Here is an 18,952-nt window from a genome sequence, read left to right on the forward strand (position 1 = left end):
TATATCTGACTGTGCTGAGTGCTCACTGCTCACACAGCTTAATTGTGGGGGAGACTGGGGAGCAGTTATAGCAGGAGTACATATATTTAACAGTGAACACTTTTGCTGCCAGAGTGCCACTGCCAGTGTGACTGACCAGTGACCAGTGACCACCAGTATATTGTGATTGTCTGCCTGAAAAAGTTAAACACTCGTCGTGTGGTGTTTTTATTCTATAAACGCATTCTGCTGACAGTGTCCAGCAGGTCCGTCATTATATAAAATATACCTGTCCTGCAGTAGTGATATATATATATTTTTTATATCATTATCATCCAGTCTATACTAGCAGCAGACGCAGTACGGTAGTCCACGGCTGTAGCTACCTCTGTGTCGGCAGTCGCTCGTCCATAATTGTATACCTACCTGTGGTGGGTTTTTTTTTCTATCTTCTTCATACTAGTAGTTAACTTTAGGAGTCTGCAGTGCTGACAGTGTCCAGCAGGTCCATCATTATATAATATATACCTGTCCGGCTGCAGTAGTGATATATATATATTTTTTATATCATTATCATCCAGTCTATATTAGCAGCAGACGCAGTATGGTAGTCCACGGCTGTAGCTACCTCTGTGTCGGCAGTCGCTCGTCCATCCATAATTGTATACCACCTACCTGTGGTGTTTTTTTTTTTCTATCCTCTTGATACTAGTAGCTTACTTTAGGAGTCTGCAGTGCTGACAGTGTCCAGCAGGTCCGTCATTATATAATATATACCTGTCCGGCTGCAGTAGTGATATATATATATTTTTTATATCATTATCATCCAGTCTATATTAGCAGCAGACGCAGTACGGTAGTCCACGGCGGTAGCTACCTCTGTGTCGGCAGTCGCTCGTCCATCCATAATTGTATACCACCTACCTGTTGTGTTTTTTTTCTTCTATCTTCTTGATACTAGTAGCTTACTTTAGGAGTCTGCAGTGCTGACAGTGTCCAGCAGGTCCGTCATTATATAATATATACCTGTCCGGCTGCAGTAGTGATATATATATATTTTTTTATATCATTATCATCCAGTCTATATTAGCAGCAGACGCAGTACGGTAGTCCACGGCTGTAGCTACCTCTGTGTCGGCAGTCGCTCGTCCATCCATAATTGTATACCACCTACCTGTGGTGTTTTTTTTTTTCTATCTTCTTGATACTAGTAGCTTACTTTAGGAGTCTGCAGTGCTGACAGTGTCCAGCAGGTCCGTCATTATATAATATATACCTGTCCGGCTGCAGTAGTGATATATATATATTTTTTATATCATTATCATCCAGTCTATATTAGCAGCAGACGCAGTACGGTAGTCCACGGCTGTAGCTACCTCTGTGTCGGCAGTCGCTCGTCCATCCATAATTGTATACCACCTACCTGTGGTGTTTTTTTTTTTTCTATCTTCTTGATACTAGTAGCTTACTTTAGGAGTCTGCAGTGCTGACAGTGTCCAGCAGGTCCGTCATTATATAATATATACCTGTCCGGCTGCAGTAGTGATATATATATATTTTTTATATCATCATCATCATCCAGTCTATATTAGCAGCAGACGCAGTACGGTAGTCCACGGCTGTAGCTACCTCTGTGTCGGCAGTCGCTCGTCCATCCATAATTGTATACCACCTACCTGTTGTGTTTTTTTTTTCTATCTTCTTGATACTAGTAGCTTACTTTAGGAGTCTTGCAGTGCTGACAGTGTCCAGCAGGTCCGTCATTATATAATATATACCTGTCCGGCTGCAGTAGTGATATATATATATTTTTTATATCATTATCATCCAGTCTATATTAGCAGCAGACGCAGTACGGTAGTCCACGGCTGTAGCTACCTCTGTGTCGGCAGTCGCTCGTCCATCCATAATTGTATACCACCTACCTGTGGTGTTTTTTTTTTCTATCTTCTTGATACTAGTAGCTTACTTTAGGAGTCTGCAGTGCTGACAGTGTCCAGCTGGTCCGTCATTATATAATATATACCTGTCCGGCTGCAGTAGTGATATATATATATTTTTTATATCATTATCATCCAGTCTATATTAGCAGCAGACGCAGTACGGTAGTCCACGGCTGTAGCTACCTCTGTGTCGGCAGTCGCTCGTCCATCCATAATTGTATACCACCTACCTGTGGTGTTTTTTTTTTCTATCTTCTTGATACTAGTAGCTTACTTTAGGAGTCTGCAGTGCTGACAGTGTCCAGCAGGTCCGTCATTATATAATATATACCTGTCCGGCTGCAGTAGTGATATATTTATATTTTTTATATCATCATCATCATCCAGTCTATATTAGCAGCAGACGCAGTACGGTAGTCCACGGCTGTAGCTACCTCTGTGTCGGCAGTCGCTTGTCCATCCATAATTGTATACCACCTACCTGTTGTGTTTTTTTTTTCTATCTTCTTGATACTAGTAGCTTACTTTAGGAGTCTGCAGTGCTGACAGTGTCCAGCAGGTCCGTCATTATATAATATATACCTGTCCGGCTGCAGTAGTGATATATATATATTTTTTATATCATTATCATCCAGTCTATATTAGCAGCAGACGCAGTACGGTAGTCCACGGCTGTAGCTACCTCTGTGTCGGCAGTCGCTCGTCCATCCATAATTGTATACCACCTACCTGTGGTGTTTTTTTTTTTCTATCTTCTTGATACTAGTAGCTTACTTTAGGAGTCTGCAGTGCTGACAGTGTCCAGCAGGTCCGTCATTATATAATATATACCTGTCCGGCTGCAGTAGTGATATATATATATTTTTTATATCATTATCATCCAGTCTATATTAGCAGCAGACGCAGTACGGTAGTCCGCGGCTGTAGCTACCTCTGTGTCGGCAGTCGCTCGTCCATCCATAATTGTATACCACCTACCTGTGGTGTTTTTTTTTTCTATCTTCTTGATACTAGTAGCTTACTTTAGGAGTCTGCAGTGCTGACAGTGTCCAGCAGGTCCGTCATTATATAATATATACCTGTCCGGCTGCAGTAGTGATATATATATATTTTTTATATCATCATCATCATCCAGTCTATATTAGCAGCAGACGCAGTACGGTAGTCCACGGCTGTAGCTACCTCTGTGTCGGCAGTCGCTTGTCCATCCATAATTGTATACCACCTACCTGTTGTGTTTTTTTTTTCTATCTTCTTGATACTAGTAGCTTACTTTAGGAGTCTGCAGTGCTGACAGTGTCCAGCAGGTCCGTCATTATATAATATATACCTGTCCGGCTGCAGTAGTGATATATATATATATTTTATATCATTATCATCCAGTCTATATTAGCAGCAGACGCAGTACGGTAGTCCACGGCTGTAGCTACCTCTGTGCCGGCAGTCGCTCGTCCATCCATAATTGTATACCACCTACCTGTGGTGTTTTTTTTTTTCTATCTTCTTGATACTAGTAGCTTACTTTAGGAGTCTGCAGTGCTGACAGTGTCCAGCAGGTCCGTCATTATATAATATATACCTGTCCGGCTGCAGTAGTGATATATATATATTTTTTATATCATTATCATCCAGTCTATATTAGCAGCAGACGCAGTACGGTAGTCCGCGGCTGTAGCTACCTCTGTGTCGGCAGTCGCTCGTCCATCCATAATTGTATACCACCTACCTGTGGTGTTTTTTTTTTTCTATCTTCTTGATACTAGTAGCTTACTTTAGGAGTCTGCAGTGCTGACAGTTTCCAGCAGGTCCGTCATTATATAATATATACCTGTCCGGCTGCAGTAGTGATATATATATATATTTTTTATATCATTATCATCCAGTCTATATTAGCAGCAGACGCAGTACTGTAGTCCACGGCTGTAGCTACCTCTATGTCGACAGTCGCTCGTCCATCCATAATTGTTTACCACCTACCTGTTGTGTTTTTTTTTTCTATCTTCTTGATACTAGTAGCTTACTTTAGGAGTCTGCAGTGCTGACAGTGTCCAGCAGGTCCGTCATTATATAATATATACCTGTCCGGCTGCAGTAGTGATATATATATATTTTTTATATCATTATCATCCAGTCTATATTAGCAGCAGACGCAGTACGGTAGTCCACGGCTGTAGCTACCTCTGTCTCGGCAGTCGCTCGTCCATCCATAATTGTATACCACCTACCTGTTGTGTTTTTTTTTTTTCTATCTTCTTGATACTAGTAGCTTACTTTAGGAGTCTGCAGTGCTGACAGTGTCCAGCAGGTCCGTCATTATATAATATATACCTGTCTGGCTGCAGTAGTGATATATATATATTTTTTATATCATTATCATCCAGTCTATATTAGCAGCAGACGCAGTACGGTAGTCCACGGCTGTAGCTACCTCTGTGTCGGCAGTCGCTCGTCCATCCATAATTGTATACCACCTACCTGTGGTGTTTTTTTTTCTTCTATCTTCTTGATACTAGCAGCTTACTTTAGGAGTCTGCAGTGCTGACAGTGTCCAGCAGGTCCGTCATTATATAATATATACCTGTCCGGCTGCAGTAGTGATATATATATTTTTTATATCATTATCATCCAGTCTATATTAGCAGCAGACGCAGTACGGTAGTCCACGGCTGTAGCTACCTCTGTGTTGGCAGTCACTCGTCCATCCATAATTGTATACCACCTACCTGTGGTGTTTTTTTTTTCTATCTTCTTGATACTAGTAGCTTACTTTAGGAGTCTGCAGTGCTGACAGTGTCCAGCAGGTCCGTCATTATATAATATATACCTGTCCGGCTGCAGTAGTGATATATATATATTTTTTATATCATTATCATCCAGTCTATATTAGCAGCAGACGTAGTACGGTAGTCCACGGCTGTAGCTACCTCTGTGTTGGCAGTTGCTCGTCCATCCATAAGTATACTAGTATCCATCCATCTCCATTGTTTACCTGAGGTGCCTTTTAGTTGTGCCTATTAAAATATGGAGAACAAAAATGTTGAGGTTCCAAAAATAGGGAAAGATCAAGATCGACTTCCACCTCGTGCTGAAGCTGCTGCCACTAGTCATGGCCGAGACGATGAAACGCCATCAAAGTCATCTGCCAAGGCCGATGCCCAATGTCATAGTACAGAGCATGTAAAATCCAAAACACCAAATATCAGTAAAAAAAGGACTCAAAAATCTAAAATAAAATTGTCGGAGGAGAAGCGTAAACTTGCCAATATGCCATTTACCACACGGAGTGGCAAGGAACGGCTGAGGCCCTGGCCTATGTTCATGGCTAGTGGTTCAGCTTCACATGAGGATGGAAGCACTCAGCCTCTCGCTAGAAAAATGAAAAGACTCAAGCTGGCAAAAGCACAGCAAAGAACTGTGCGTTTTTCGAAATCACAAATCCACAAGGAGAGTCCAATTGTGTCGTTTGCGATGCCTGACCTTCCCAACACTGGACGTGAAGAGCATGCGCCTTCCACCATTTGCACGCCCCCTGCAAGTGCTGGAAGGAGCACCCGCAGTCCAGTTCCTGATAGTCAGATTGAAGATGTCAGTGTTGAAGTACACCAGGATGAGGAGGATATGGGTGTTGCTGGCACTGGGGAGGAAATTGACCAGGAGGATTCTGATGGTGAGGTGGTTTGTTTAAGTCAGGCACCCGGGGAGACACCTGTTGTCCGTGGGAGGAATAGGGCCATTGACATGCCTGGTGAAAATACCAAAAAAAATCAGCTCTTCGGTGTGGAAGTATTTCAACAGAAATGCGGACAACATTTGTCAAGCCGTGTGTTGCCTTTGTCAAGCTGTAATAAGTAGGGGTAAGGACGTTAACCACCTCGGAGCATCCTCCCTTATACGTCACCTGCAGCGCATTCATCATAAGTCAGTGACAAGTTCAAAAACTTTGGGCGACAGCGGAAGCAGTCCACTGACCAGTAAATCCCTTCCTCTTGTAACCAAGCTCACGCAAACCACCCCACCAACTCCCTCAGTGTCAATTTCCTCCTTCCCCAGGAATGCCAATAGTCCTGCAGGCCATGTCACTGGCAATTCTGACGAGTCCTCTCCTGCCTGGGATTCCTCCGATGCATCCTTGCGTGTAACGCCTACTGCTGTTGGCGCTGCTGTTGTTGCTGCTGGGAGTCGATGGTCATCCCAGAGGGGAAGTCGTACTCGTAAGACCACTTTTACTACTTCCACCAAGCAATTGACTGTCCAACAGTCCTTTGCGAGGAAGATGAAATATCACAGCAGTCATCCTGCTGCAAAGCGGATAACTGAGGCCTTGGCATCCTGGGCGGTGAGAAACGTGGCTCCGGTATCCATCATTACTGCAGAGCCAACTAGAGACTTGTTGGAGGTACTGTGTCCCCGGTACCAAATACCATCTAGGTTCCATTTCTCTAGGCAGGCGATACCGAAAATGTACAAAGACCTCAGAAAAAGACTCACCAGTGTCCTAAAAAATGCAGTTGTACCCAATGTCCACTTAACCACGGACATGTGGACAAGCGGAGCAGGGCAGGCTCAGGACTATATGACTGTGACAGCCCACTGGGTAGATGTATGGACTCCCGCCGCAAGAACAGCAGCGGCGGCACCAGTAGCAGCATCTCGCAAACGCCAACTCTTTCCTAGGCAGGCTACGCTTTGTATCACCGCTTTCCAGAATACGCACACAGCTAAAAACCTCTTACGGCAACTGAGGAAGATCATCGCAGAATGGCTTACCCCAATTGGACTCTCCTGTGGATTTGTGGCATCGGACAACGCCAGCAATATTGTGTGTGCATTAAATCTGGGCAAATTCCAGCACGTCCCATGTTTTGCATATACCTTGAATTTGGTGGTGCAGAATTATTTAAAAAACGAGAGGGGCGTGCAAGAGATGCTGTCGGTGGCCAGAAGAATTGCGGGACATTTTCGGCGTACAGGCACCACGTACAGAAGACTGGAGCACCACCAAAAACGCCTGAACCTGCCCGGCCATCATCTGAAGCAAGAAGTGGTAACGAGGTGGAATTCAACCCTTTATATGCTTCAGAGGTTGGAGGAGCAGCAAAAGGCCATTCAAGCCTATACAACTGAGCACGATATAGGAGGTGGAATGCACCTGTCTCAAGCGCAGTGGAGAATGATTTCAACGTTGTGCAAGGTTCTGCAACCTTTTGAACTTGCCAAACGTGAAGTCAGTTCAGACACTGCCAGCCTGAGTCAGGTCATTCCCCTCATCAGGCTTTTGCAGAAGAAGCTGGAGACATTGAAGGAGGAGCTAACACAGAGCGATTCCGCTAGGCATGTGGGACTTGTGGATGGAGCCCTTAATTCGCTTAACAAGGATTCACGGGTGGTCAATCTGTTGAAATCAGAGCACTACATTTTGTCCACCGTGCTCGATCCTAGATTTAAAACCTACCTTGGATCTCTCTTTCTGGCAGACACAAGTCTGCTGGGGTTCAAAGAACTGCTGGTGACAAAATTGTCAAGTCAAGCGGAACGCGACCTGTCAACATCTCCTCCTTCACATTCTCCCGCAACTGGGGATGCGAGGAAAAGGCTCAGAATTCCGAGCCCACCCGCTGGCGGTGATGCAGGGCAGTCTGGAGCGACTGCTGATGCTGACATCTTGTCCGGACTGAAGGACCTGACAACGATTACGGACATGTCGTCTACTGTCACTGCATATGATTCTCTCCCCATTGAAAGAATGGTGGAGGATTATATGAGTGACCGCATCCAAGTAGGCACGTCAGACAGTCCGTACTTATACTGGCAGGAAAAAGAGGCAATTTGGAGGCCCTTGCACAAACTGGCTTTATTCTACCTAAGTTGCCCTCCCACAAGTGTGTACTCCGAAAGAGTGTTTAGTGCCGCCGCTCACCTTGTCAGCAATCGGCGTACGAGGTTACATCCAGAAAATGTGGAGAAGATGATGTTCATTAAAATGAATTATAATCAATTCCTCGGTGGAGACATTGACCAGCAGCAATTGCCTCCAAAAAGTACACAGGGAGCTGAGATGGTGGATTCCAGTGGGGACAAATTGATAATCTGTGAGGAGGGGGATGTACACGGTGATATATCGGACGATGATGATGAGGTGGACATCTTGCCTCTGTAGAGCCAGTTTGTGCAAGGAGAGATTAATTGCTTCTTTTTTGGTGGGGGTCCAAACCAACCCGTCATTTCAGTCACAGTCGTGTGGCAGACCCTGTCACTGAAATGATGGGTTGGTTAAAGTGTGCATGTCCTGTTTATACAACATAAGGGTGGGTGGGAGGGCCCAAGGACAATTCCATCTTGCACCTCTTTTTTCTTTCATTTTTCTTTGCGTCATGTGCTGTTTGGGGAGTAGTTTTTGGAAGGGCCATCCTGCGTGACACTGCAGTGCCACTCCTAGATGGGCCAGGTGTTTGTGTCGGCCACTTGGGTCGCTGAGCTTAGTCATCCAGCGACCTCGGTGCAAATTTTAGGACTAAAAATAATATTGTGAGGTGTGAGGTGTTCAGAATAGACTGGAAATGAGTGGAAATTATGGTTATTGAGGTTAATAATACTTTGGGATCAAAATGACCCCCAAATTCTATGATTTAAGCTGTTTTTTAGTTTTTAAAAAAAAAAACACCCGAATCCAAAACACACCCGAATCCGAGAAAAAAAATTTGGTGAGGTTTTGCCAAAACGCGTTCGAACCCAAAACACGGCCGCGGAACCGAACCCAAAACCAAAACACAAAACCCGAAAAATTTCCGGTGCTCATCACTAATAATCAGTTCTCATTATAATCAGTGCGCTGTTAGACGTGCTCCCGTTTTCTGCCATTAGTGCATTGGGATTTAGATAATTGATGAAGTTATTGTGTTCCTGGTACAAAATCCCATCTAGATTCCACTTCACTAGGCAGGCGATAGCGAGATTTTACCAATTACAGTGATTTATAATTATTAATTACAGTGATCTTGCCAAATAATTCCAGTGATTTTGTCATTTTCTTCCAGTGATTTGGACCAATAATAACATTGATTAGAACAAATAATTTCTGTGATTTTGTCATTTTCTTCCAGTGATTTGGACCAATAATACCATTGATTAGAATGAATAATTCCTGTGATTTTGTCATTTTCTTCCAATGATTTGGACCAATAATACCATTGATTAGAACTAATAATTCCAGTGATTTTGTCATTTTCTTCCAGTGATTTGGACCAATAATACCATTGATTAGAACTAATAATTACTGTGATTTTGTCATTTTCTTCCAGTGATTTGGACCAATAATACCACTGATTAGAACAAATTATTCCTGTGATATTGAGGTGTTTGTGTTGCTTAGCTTAGCCATCAAGCGACCACAGTGCACCTCTTTTTCTCTTTTCTTTGCATCTTGTGCTGTTTGGGGACAATTTTTTTAAGTGCCATCCTGTCTGACACTGCAGTGCCACTCCTAGATGGGCCAGGTGTTTGTGCCGGCCACTTGTCGCTTTGCTTAGTCATCCAGTGACCTCGTGCAAATTTTAGGACTACAAATAATATTGTGAGGTGTGAGGTGTTCAGAATAGACTAGAAATGAGTGGAAATTGTGGTTATTGAGGTTATTAATACTATAGGATCAAAATTACCCCAAAATTCTATGATTTAAGCTGTTTTTGAGGGTTTTTTGGAAAAAAAACACCTGAATCCAAAACACACCCGAATCAGCCAAAAAATTTTAAGGGAGGTTTTGCCAAAACGCGTCCGAATTCAAAACACGGCCGCAGAACCGAATCCAAAACCAAAACACAAAACCCAAAAAATTTCAGGTGCACATCTCTAATATAAATATATATATATATATATATATATATATATATATATATATATACAAGAATAGCCGGCACTCTCTCCTAGTGTAAAATAATGCCTTGGTGCCTCCCAAGCTGGTTTGGCAACCGGATACAAAGTGGGAAATGGTGGCACTCAAAGGACTTGTTCCAATAATAAATGACACAGCGGTCAAGAATTAAAAGTCAACGTTTCGTTAATTTAATAACGTCATCAGGATACAAACAGAACAAAAGACAAACAATTTATAGCCACTTACCCCACCTCGTGTGTCCCTGCCATCGCCGTCGGCGCCGGGTCCTGTGATAACACCCTCCGGCGCTGCGCACTTCCTGTGCACCCGGCCGCATCTGGCGGTTGCTAGGGAACCAAACAACAATAACAGTGACAGCATGAATGCGCTGTTTCCATTCATGCTGTCACTGTTAATGTTGTTTGGTGACCACAGACCACTTCTCAGCTCCTATGCTTTCTGGCTGATGTTTTGGTCACTTTTGAAAGCTGGCGGTGCTTTCACTCTAGTGGTAGCATGAGACAGAGTTTACAACCCACAAAAGTGGCTCAAGTAGTGCAGCTCATCCAGGATGGCACAAAAATGTGAGCTGTGGCAAGAAGGTTTGCTGTGTCTGTCAGCGTAGTGTCCAGAGCATGGAGGCGCTACCAGGAGACAGGCCAGACATCAGGAGAAGTGGAGGAGGCCGTAGGAGGGCAACAACCCAGCAGCAGGACCGCTACCTCTGCCTTTGTGCAAGGAGGAACAGGAGGAGCACTGCCAGAGCCCTGCAAAATGACCTCCAGCAAGCCACAAATGTGCATGTGTCTACTCAAATGATCAGAAACAGACTCCATGAGAGTGGTATGAGGGCCCGATGTCCACAGGTGGGGGTTGTGCTTACAGCCCAACACCGTGCAGGACATTTGGCATTTGCCAGAGAACATCAAGATTGGCAAATTTGCCCCTGCACCCTGTGCTCTTCACAGATGAAAGCAGGTTCTCACTGAGCACATGTGACAGATGTGACAGAGTCTGGAGACGCCAAGGAGAATGTTCTGCTACCTGCAACATCCTCCAGCATGACCGGTTTGGCAGTGGGTCAGTAATGGTGTGGGGTGGCATTTCTTTGGGAGGCCGCACAGCCCTCCATGTGCTTGCCAGAGGTAGCCTGACTGCCTTTAGGTATCGAGATGAGATCCTCAGACCCCTTGTGAGACCATATGCTGGTGCAGTTTGCCCTGGGTTCCTCCTAATGCAAGACAATGATAGACCTCATGTGGCTGGAATGTGTCAGCAGTTCCTGCAAGATGAAGGCATTGATGCTATGGACTGGCCCGCCCGTTCCCCAGACCTGAATCCAATTGAGCACATCTGGGACATCATGTCTCGCTCCATCCACCAACGCCACGTTGCACCACAGACTGTCCAGGAGTTGGCGGATGCTTTAGTCTAGGCCTGGGAGTAGATCCCTCAGGAGACCATCCACCACCTCATTAGGAGCATGCCCAGGCATTGTAGGGAGGTCATACAGGCACGTGGAGGCCACACACACTACTGAGCCTAATTTTGACTTGTTTTAAGGACATTGCATCAAAGTTGGATCAGCCTGTAGTGTGTTTTTCCACTTTAATTTTGAGTGTGACTCCAAATCCAGACCTCCATGGGTTAATAAATTTGATTTCCATTGATCATTTTTGTGTGATTTTGTTGTCAGCACATTCAACTATGTAAAGAACAAAATATTTAATAAGAATATTTCATTCATTCAGATCTAGGATGTGTTATTTTAGTGTTCCCTTTATTTTTTTCAGCAGTGTATATATATATATATATATATATATATACAGTTGTGCTCATAAGTTTACATACCCTAGCAGAATTTGTGATTTTCTGGCCATTTGTCAAATATGAATGATAACTCAAACTTTTCTTTCACTCATGGTTAGTGTTTGGGTGAAGCCATTTATTGTCAAACAACTGTGTATATATATATACCTTTTTCTTATATATCAGTAAAATTTTTATCTAAATTTTGACCAGCAAACCAGTTTAAATAATAAAACACATTTATTAAAATCCTTTCTCGAGTATTTTATAATGTACAATAGTATGACATATATATCAATAATGTCCTTTTGTACAATACACTGATAAAAATCGATACTCAATTGTAAAGATGAAAAATTTCATAAAACCCATAATGTATACCTGATACTACTAGAGATGAGCGCCGGAAATTTTTCGGGTTTTGTGTTTTGGTTTTGGGTTCGGTTCCGCGGCCGTGTTTTGGGTTCGACCGCGTTTTGGCAAAACCTCACCGAATTTTTTTTGTCGGATTCGGGTGTGTTTTGGATTCGGGTGTTTTTTTCAAAAAACCCTAAAAAACAGCTTAAATCATAGAATTTGGGGGTCATTTTGATCCCAAAGTATTATTAACCTCAAAAACCATAATTTCCACCCATTTTCAGTCTATTCTGAATACCTCACACCTCACAATATTATTTTTAGTCCTAAAATTTGCACCGAGGTCGCTGTGTGAGTAAGATAAGCGACCCTAGTGGCCGACACAAACACCGGGCCCATCTAGGAGTGGCACTGCAGTGTCACGCAGGATGTCCCTTCCAAAAAACCCTCCCCAAACAGCACATGACGCAAAGAAAAAAAGAGGCGCAATGAGGTAGCTGACTGTGTGAGTAAGATAAGCGACCCTAGTGGCCGACACAAACACCGGGCCCATCTAGAAGTGGCACTGCAGTGTCACGCAGGATGTCCCTTCCAAAAAACCCTCCCCAAACAGCACATGACGCAAAGAAAAAAAGAGGCGCAATGAGGTAGCTGACTGTGTGAGTAAGATAAGCGACCCTAGTGGCCGACACAAACACCGGGCCCATCTAGGAGTGGCACTGCAGTGTCACGCAGGATGGCCCTTCCAAAAAACCCTCCCCAAACAGCACATGACGCAAAGAAAAATAAAAGAAAAAAGAGGTGCAAGATGGAATTGTCCTTGGGCCCTCCCACCCACCCTTATGTTGTATAAACAAAACAGGACATGCACACTTTAACCAACCCATCATTTCAGTGACAGGGTCTGCCACACGACTGTGACTGATATGACGGGTTGGTTTGGACCCCCCCCAAAAAAGAAGCAATTAATCTCTCCTTGCACAAACTGGCTCTACAGAGGCAAGATGTCCACCTCATCATCATCCTCCGATATATCACCGTGTACATCCCCCTCCTCACAGATTATCAATTCGTCCCCACTGGAATCCACCATCTCAGCTCCCTGTGTACTTTGTGGAGGCAATTGCTGCTGGTCAATGTCTCCGCGGAGGAATTGATTATAATTCATTTTAATGAACATCATCTTCTCCACATTTTCTGGATGTAACCTCGTACGCCGATTGCTGACAAGGTGAGCGGCGGCACTAAACACTCTTTCGGAGTACACACTTGTGGGAGGGCAACTTAGGTAGAATAAAGCCAGTTTGTGCAAGGGCCTCCAAATTGCCTCTTTTTCCTGCCAGTATAAGTACGGACTGTGTGACGTGCCTACTTGGATGCGGTCACTCATATAATCCTCCACCATTCTTTCAATGTTGAGAGAATCATATGCAGTGACAGTAGACGACATGTCCGTAATCGTTGTCAGGTCCTTCAGTTCGGACCAGATGTCAGCATCAGCAGTCGCTCCAGACTGCCCTGCATCACCGCCAGCGGGTGGGCTCGGAATTCTGAGCCTTTTCCTCGCACCCCCAGTTGCGGGAGAATGTGAAGGAGGAGATGTTGACAGGTCGCGTTCCGCTTGACTTGACAATTTTCTCACCAGCAGGTCTTTCAACCCCAGCAGACTTGTGTCTGCCGGAAAGAGAGATCCAAGGTAGGCTTTAAATCTAGGATCGAGCATGGTGGCCAAAATGTAGTGCTCTGATTTCAACAGATTGACCACCCGTGAATCCTTGTTAAGCGAATTAAGGGCTCCATCCACAAGTCCCACATGCCTAGCGGAATCGCTCTGTGTTAGCTCCTCCTTCAATGTCTCCAGCTTCTTCTGCAAAAGCCTGATGAGGGGAATGACCTGACTCAGGCTGGCAGTGTCTGAACTGACTTCACGTGTGGCAAGTTCAAAGGGCATCAGAACCTTGCACAACGTTGAAATCATTCTCCACTGCGCTTGAGACAGGTGCATTCCACCTCCTATATCGTGCTCAATTGTATAGGCTTGAATGGCCTTTTGCTGCTCCTCCAACCTCTGAAGCATATAGAGGGTTGAATTCCACCTCGTTACCACTTCTTGCTTCAGATGATGGCAGGGCAGGTTCAGTAGTTTTTGGTGGTGCTCCAGTCTTCTGTACGTGGTGCCTGTGCGCCGAAAGTGTCCCGCAATTCTTCTGGCCACCGACAGCATCTCTTGCACGCCCCTGTCGTTTATTAAAAAATTCTGCACCACCAAATTCAAGGTATGTGCAAAACATGGGACGTGCTGGAATTTGCCCATATTTAATGCACACACAATATTGCTGGCGTTGTCCGATGCCACAAATCCACAGGAGAGTCCAATTGGGGTAAGCCATTCCGCGATGATCTTCCTCAGTTGCCGTAAGAGGTTTTCAGCTGTGTGCGTATTCTGGAAACCGGTGATACAAAGCGTAGCCTGCCTAGGAAAGAGTTGGCGTTTGTGAGATGCTGCTACTGGTGCCGCCGCTGCTGTTCTTGCGGCGGGAGTCCATACATCTACCCAGTGGGCTGTCACAGTCATATAGTCCTGACCCTGCCCTGCTCCACTTGTCCACATGTCCGTGGTTAAGTGGACATTGGGTACAACTGCATTTTTTAGGACACTGGTGAGTCTTTTTCTGACGTCCGTGTACATTCTCGGTATCGCCTGCCTAGAGAAGTGGAACCTAGATGGTATTTGGTAATGGGGGCACACTGCCTCAATAAATTGTCTAGTTCCCTGTGAACTAACGGCGGATACCGGACGCACGTCTAACACCAACATAGTTGTCAAGGCCTCAGTTATCCGCTTTGCAGCAGGATGACTGCTGTGATATTTCATCTTCCTCGCAAAGGACTGTTGAACAGTCAATTGCTTACTGGAAGTAGTACAAGTGGGCTTACGACTTCCCCTCTGGGATGACCATCGACTCCCAGCAGCAACAACAGCAGCGCCAGCAGCAGTAGGCGTTACACACAAGGATGCATCGGAGGAATCCCAGGCAGGAGAGGAATCATCAGAATTGCCAGTGACATGGCCTGCAGGACTATTGGCATTCCTGGGGAAGGAGGAAATTGACACTGAGGGAGTTGGTGGGGTGGTTTGCGTGAGCTTGGTTACAAGAGGAAGGGATTTACTGGTCAGTGGACTGCTTCCGCTGTCGGCCAAAGTTTTTGAACTTGTCACTGACTTATTATGAATGCGCTGCAGGTGACGTATAAGGGAGGATGTTCCGAGGTGGTTAACGTCCTTACCCCTACTTATTACAGCTTGACAAAGGGAACACACGGCTTGACAAATGTTGTCCGCATTTCTGATGAAATACTTCCACACCGAAGAGCTGATTTTTTTGGTATTTTCACCAGGCATGTCAACGGCCATATTCCTCCCACGGACAACAGGTGTCTCCCCGGGTGCCTGACTTAAACAAACCACCTCACCATCAGAATCCTCCTGGTCAATTTCCTCCCCAGCGCCAGCAACACCCATATCCTCCTCATCCTGGTGTACTTCAACACTGACATCTTCAATCTGACTATCAGGAACTGGACTGCGGGTGCTCCTTCCAGCACTTGCAGGGGGCGTGCAAATGGTGGAAGGCGCATGCTCTTCACGTCCAGTGTTGGGAAGGTCAGGCATCGCAACCGACACAATTGGACTCTCCTTGTGGATTTGGGATTTCGAAGAACGCACAGTTCTTTGCTGTGCTTTTTCCAGCTTGAGTCTTTTCATTTTTCTAGCGAGAGGCTGAGTGCTTCCATCCTCATGTGAAGCTGAACCACTAGCCATGAACATAGGCCAGGGCCTCAGCCATTCCTTGCCACTCCGTGTGGTAAATGGCATATTGGCAAGTTTACGCTTCTCCTCCGACAATTTTATTTTAGGTTTTGGAGTCCTTTTTTTTACTGATATTTGGTGTTTTGGATTTGACATGCTCTTTACTATGACATTGGGCATCGGCCTTGGCAGACGACGTTGCTGGCATTTCATCGTCTCGGCCATGACTAGTGGCAGCAGCTTCAGCACGTTGTGGAAGTGGATCTTGATCTTTCCCTAATTTTGGAACCTCAACATTTTTGTTCTCCATATTTTAATAGGCACAACTAAAAGGCACCTCAGGTAAACAATGGAGATGGATGGATACTAGTATACAATTATGGATGGACTGCCGAGTGCCGACACAGAGGTAGCTACAGCCGTGGACTACCGTACTGTACTGTGTCTGCTGCTAATATAGACTGGTTGATAATGAGATGTAGTATGTATGTATAAAGAAGAAAGAAAAAAAAACCACGGGTAGGTGGTATACAATTATGGACGGACTGCCGAGTGCCGACACAGAGGTAGCTACAGCCGTGGACTACCGTACTGTACTGTGTCTGCTGCTAATATAGACTGGATGATAATGAGATGTAGTATGTATAAAGAAGAAAGAAAAAAAAACCACGGGTAGGTGGTATACAATTATGGACGGACTGCCGAGTGCCGACACAGAGGTAGCTACAGCCGTGGACTACCGTACTGTACTGTGTCTGCTGCTAATAGAGACTGGATGATAATGAGATGTAGTATGTATAAAGAAGAAAAAAAAAACCACGGGTAGGTGGTATACAATTATGGATGGACTGCCGAGTGCCGACACAGAGGTAGCTACAGCCGTGGACTACCGTACTGTACTGTGTCTGCTGCTAATATAGACTGGTTGATAATGAGATGTAGTATGTATAAAGAAGAAGAAAAAAACCACGGGTAGGTGGTATACAATTATGGATGGACTGCCGAGTGCCGACACAGAGGTAGCTACAGCCGTGGACTACCGTACTGTACTGTGTCTGCTGCTAATATAGACTGGTTGATAATGAGATGTAGTATGTATGTATAAAGAAGAAAGAAAAAAAAACCACGGGTAGGTGGTATACAATTATGGACGGACTGCCGAGTGCCGACACAGAGGTAGCTACAGCCGTGGACTACCGTACTGTACTGTGTCTGTTGCTAATATAGACTGGATGATAATGAGATGTAGTATGTATAAAGAAGGAAAAAAAAACCACGGGTAGGTGGTATACAATTATGGATGGACTGCCGAGTGCCGACACAGAGGTAGCTACAGCCGTGGACTACCGTACTGTACTGTGTCTGCTGCTAATATAGACTGGTTGATAATGAGATGTAGTATGTATGTATAAAGAAGAAAGAAAAAAAAACCACGGGTAGGTGGTATACAATTATGGACGGACTGCCGAGTGCCGACACAGAGGTAGCTACAGCCGTGGACTACCGTACTGTACTGTGTCTGCTGCTAATATAGACTGGATGATAATGAGATGTAGTATGTATAAAGAAGAAAGAAAAAATAACCACGGGTAGGTGGTATACAATTATGGACGGACTGCCGAGTGCCGACACAGAGGTAGCTACAGCCGTGGACTACCGTACTGTACTGTGTCTGCTGCTAATATAGACTGGATGATAATGAGATGTAGTATGTATAAAGAAGAAAGAAAAAAAAACCACGGGTAGGTGGTATACAATTATGGATGGACTGCCGAGTGCCGACACAGAGGTAGCTACAGCCGTGGACTACCGTACTGTACTGTGTCTGCTGCTAATATAGACTGGATGATAATGAGATGTAGTATGTATGAAGAAGAAAAAAAAACCACGGGCAGGTGGTATACAATTATGGATGGACTGCCGAGTGCCGACACAGAGGTAGCTACAGCCGTGGACTACCGTACTGTACTGTGTCTGCTGCTAATATAGACTGGATGATAATGAGATGTAGTATGTATAAAGAAGAAAGAAAAAAAAACCACGGGTAGGTGGTATACAATTATGGACGGACTGCCGAGTGCCGACACAGAGGTAGCTACAGCCGTGGACTACCGTACTGTACTGTGTCTGCTGCTAATATAGACTGGTTGATAATGAGATGTAGTATGTATAAAGAAGAAAGAAAAAAAAACCACGGGTAGGTGGTATACAATTATGGATGGACTGCCGAGTGCCGACACAGAGGTAGCTACAGCCGTGGACTACCGTACTGTACTGTGTCTGCTGCTAATATAGACTGGATGATAATGAGATGTAGTATGTATAAAGAAGAAAAAAAAACCACGGGTAGGTGGTATACAATTATGGATGGACTGCCGAGTGCCGACACAGAGGTAGCTACAGCCGTGGACTACCGTACTGTACTGTGTCTGCTGCTAATATAGACTGGATGATAATGAGATGTAGTATGTATGAAGAAGAAAAAAAAACCACGGGCAGGTGGTATACAATTATGGATGGACTGCCGAGTGCCGACACAGAGGTAGCTACAGCCGTGGACTACCGTACTGTACTGTGTCTGCTGCTAATATAGACTGGATGATAATGAGATGTAGTATGTATAAAGAAGAAAGAAAAAAAAACCACGGGTAGGTGGTATACAATTATGGACGGACTGCCGAGTGCCGACACAGAGGTAGCTACAGCCGTGGACTACCGTACTGTACTGTGTCTGCTGCTAATATAGACTGGTTGATAATGAGATGTAGTATGCATAAAGAAGAAAGAAAAAAAAACCACGGGTAGGTGGTATACAATTATGGATGGACTGCCGAGTGCCGACACAGAGGTAGCTACAGCCGTGGACTACCGTACTGTACTGTGTCTGCTGCTAATATAGACTGGATGATAATGAGATGTAGTATGTATAAAGAAGAAAGAAAAAAAAAAACCACGGGTAGGTGGTATACAATTATGGATGGACTGCCGAGTGCCGACACAGAGGTAGCTACAGCCGTGAACTACCGTACTGTGTCTGCTGCGACTGGATGATAAATAATGATATAAAAAATATATATATATCACTACTGCAGCCGGACAGGTATATATTATATAATGACGGACCTGCTGGACACTGTCTGTCAGCAGAATGAGTTTTTTATAGAATAAAAAAACACCACACAA

This window comes from Pseudophryne corroboree, chromosome 10 (assembly GCF_028390025.1).
Source record: "Pseudophryne corroboree isolate aPseCor3 chromosome 10, aPseCor3.hap2, whole genome shotgun sequence".
Taxonomy (NCBI): Eukaryota; Metazoa; Chordata; class Amphibia; order Anura; family Myobatrachidae; genus Pseudophryne; species Pseudophryne corroboree.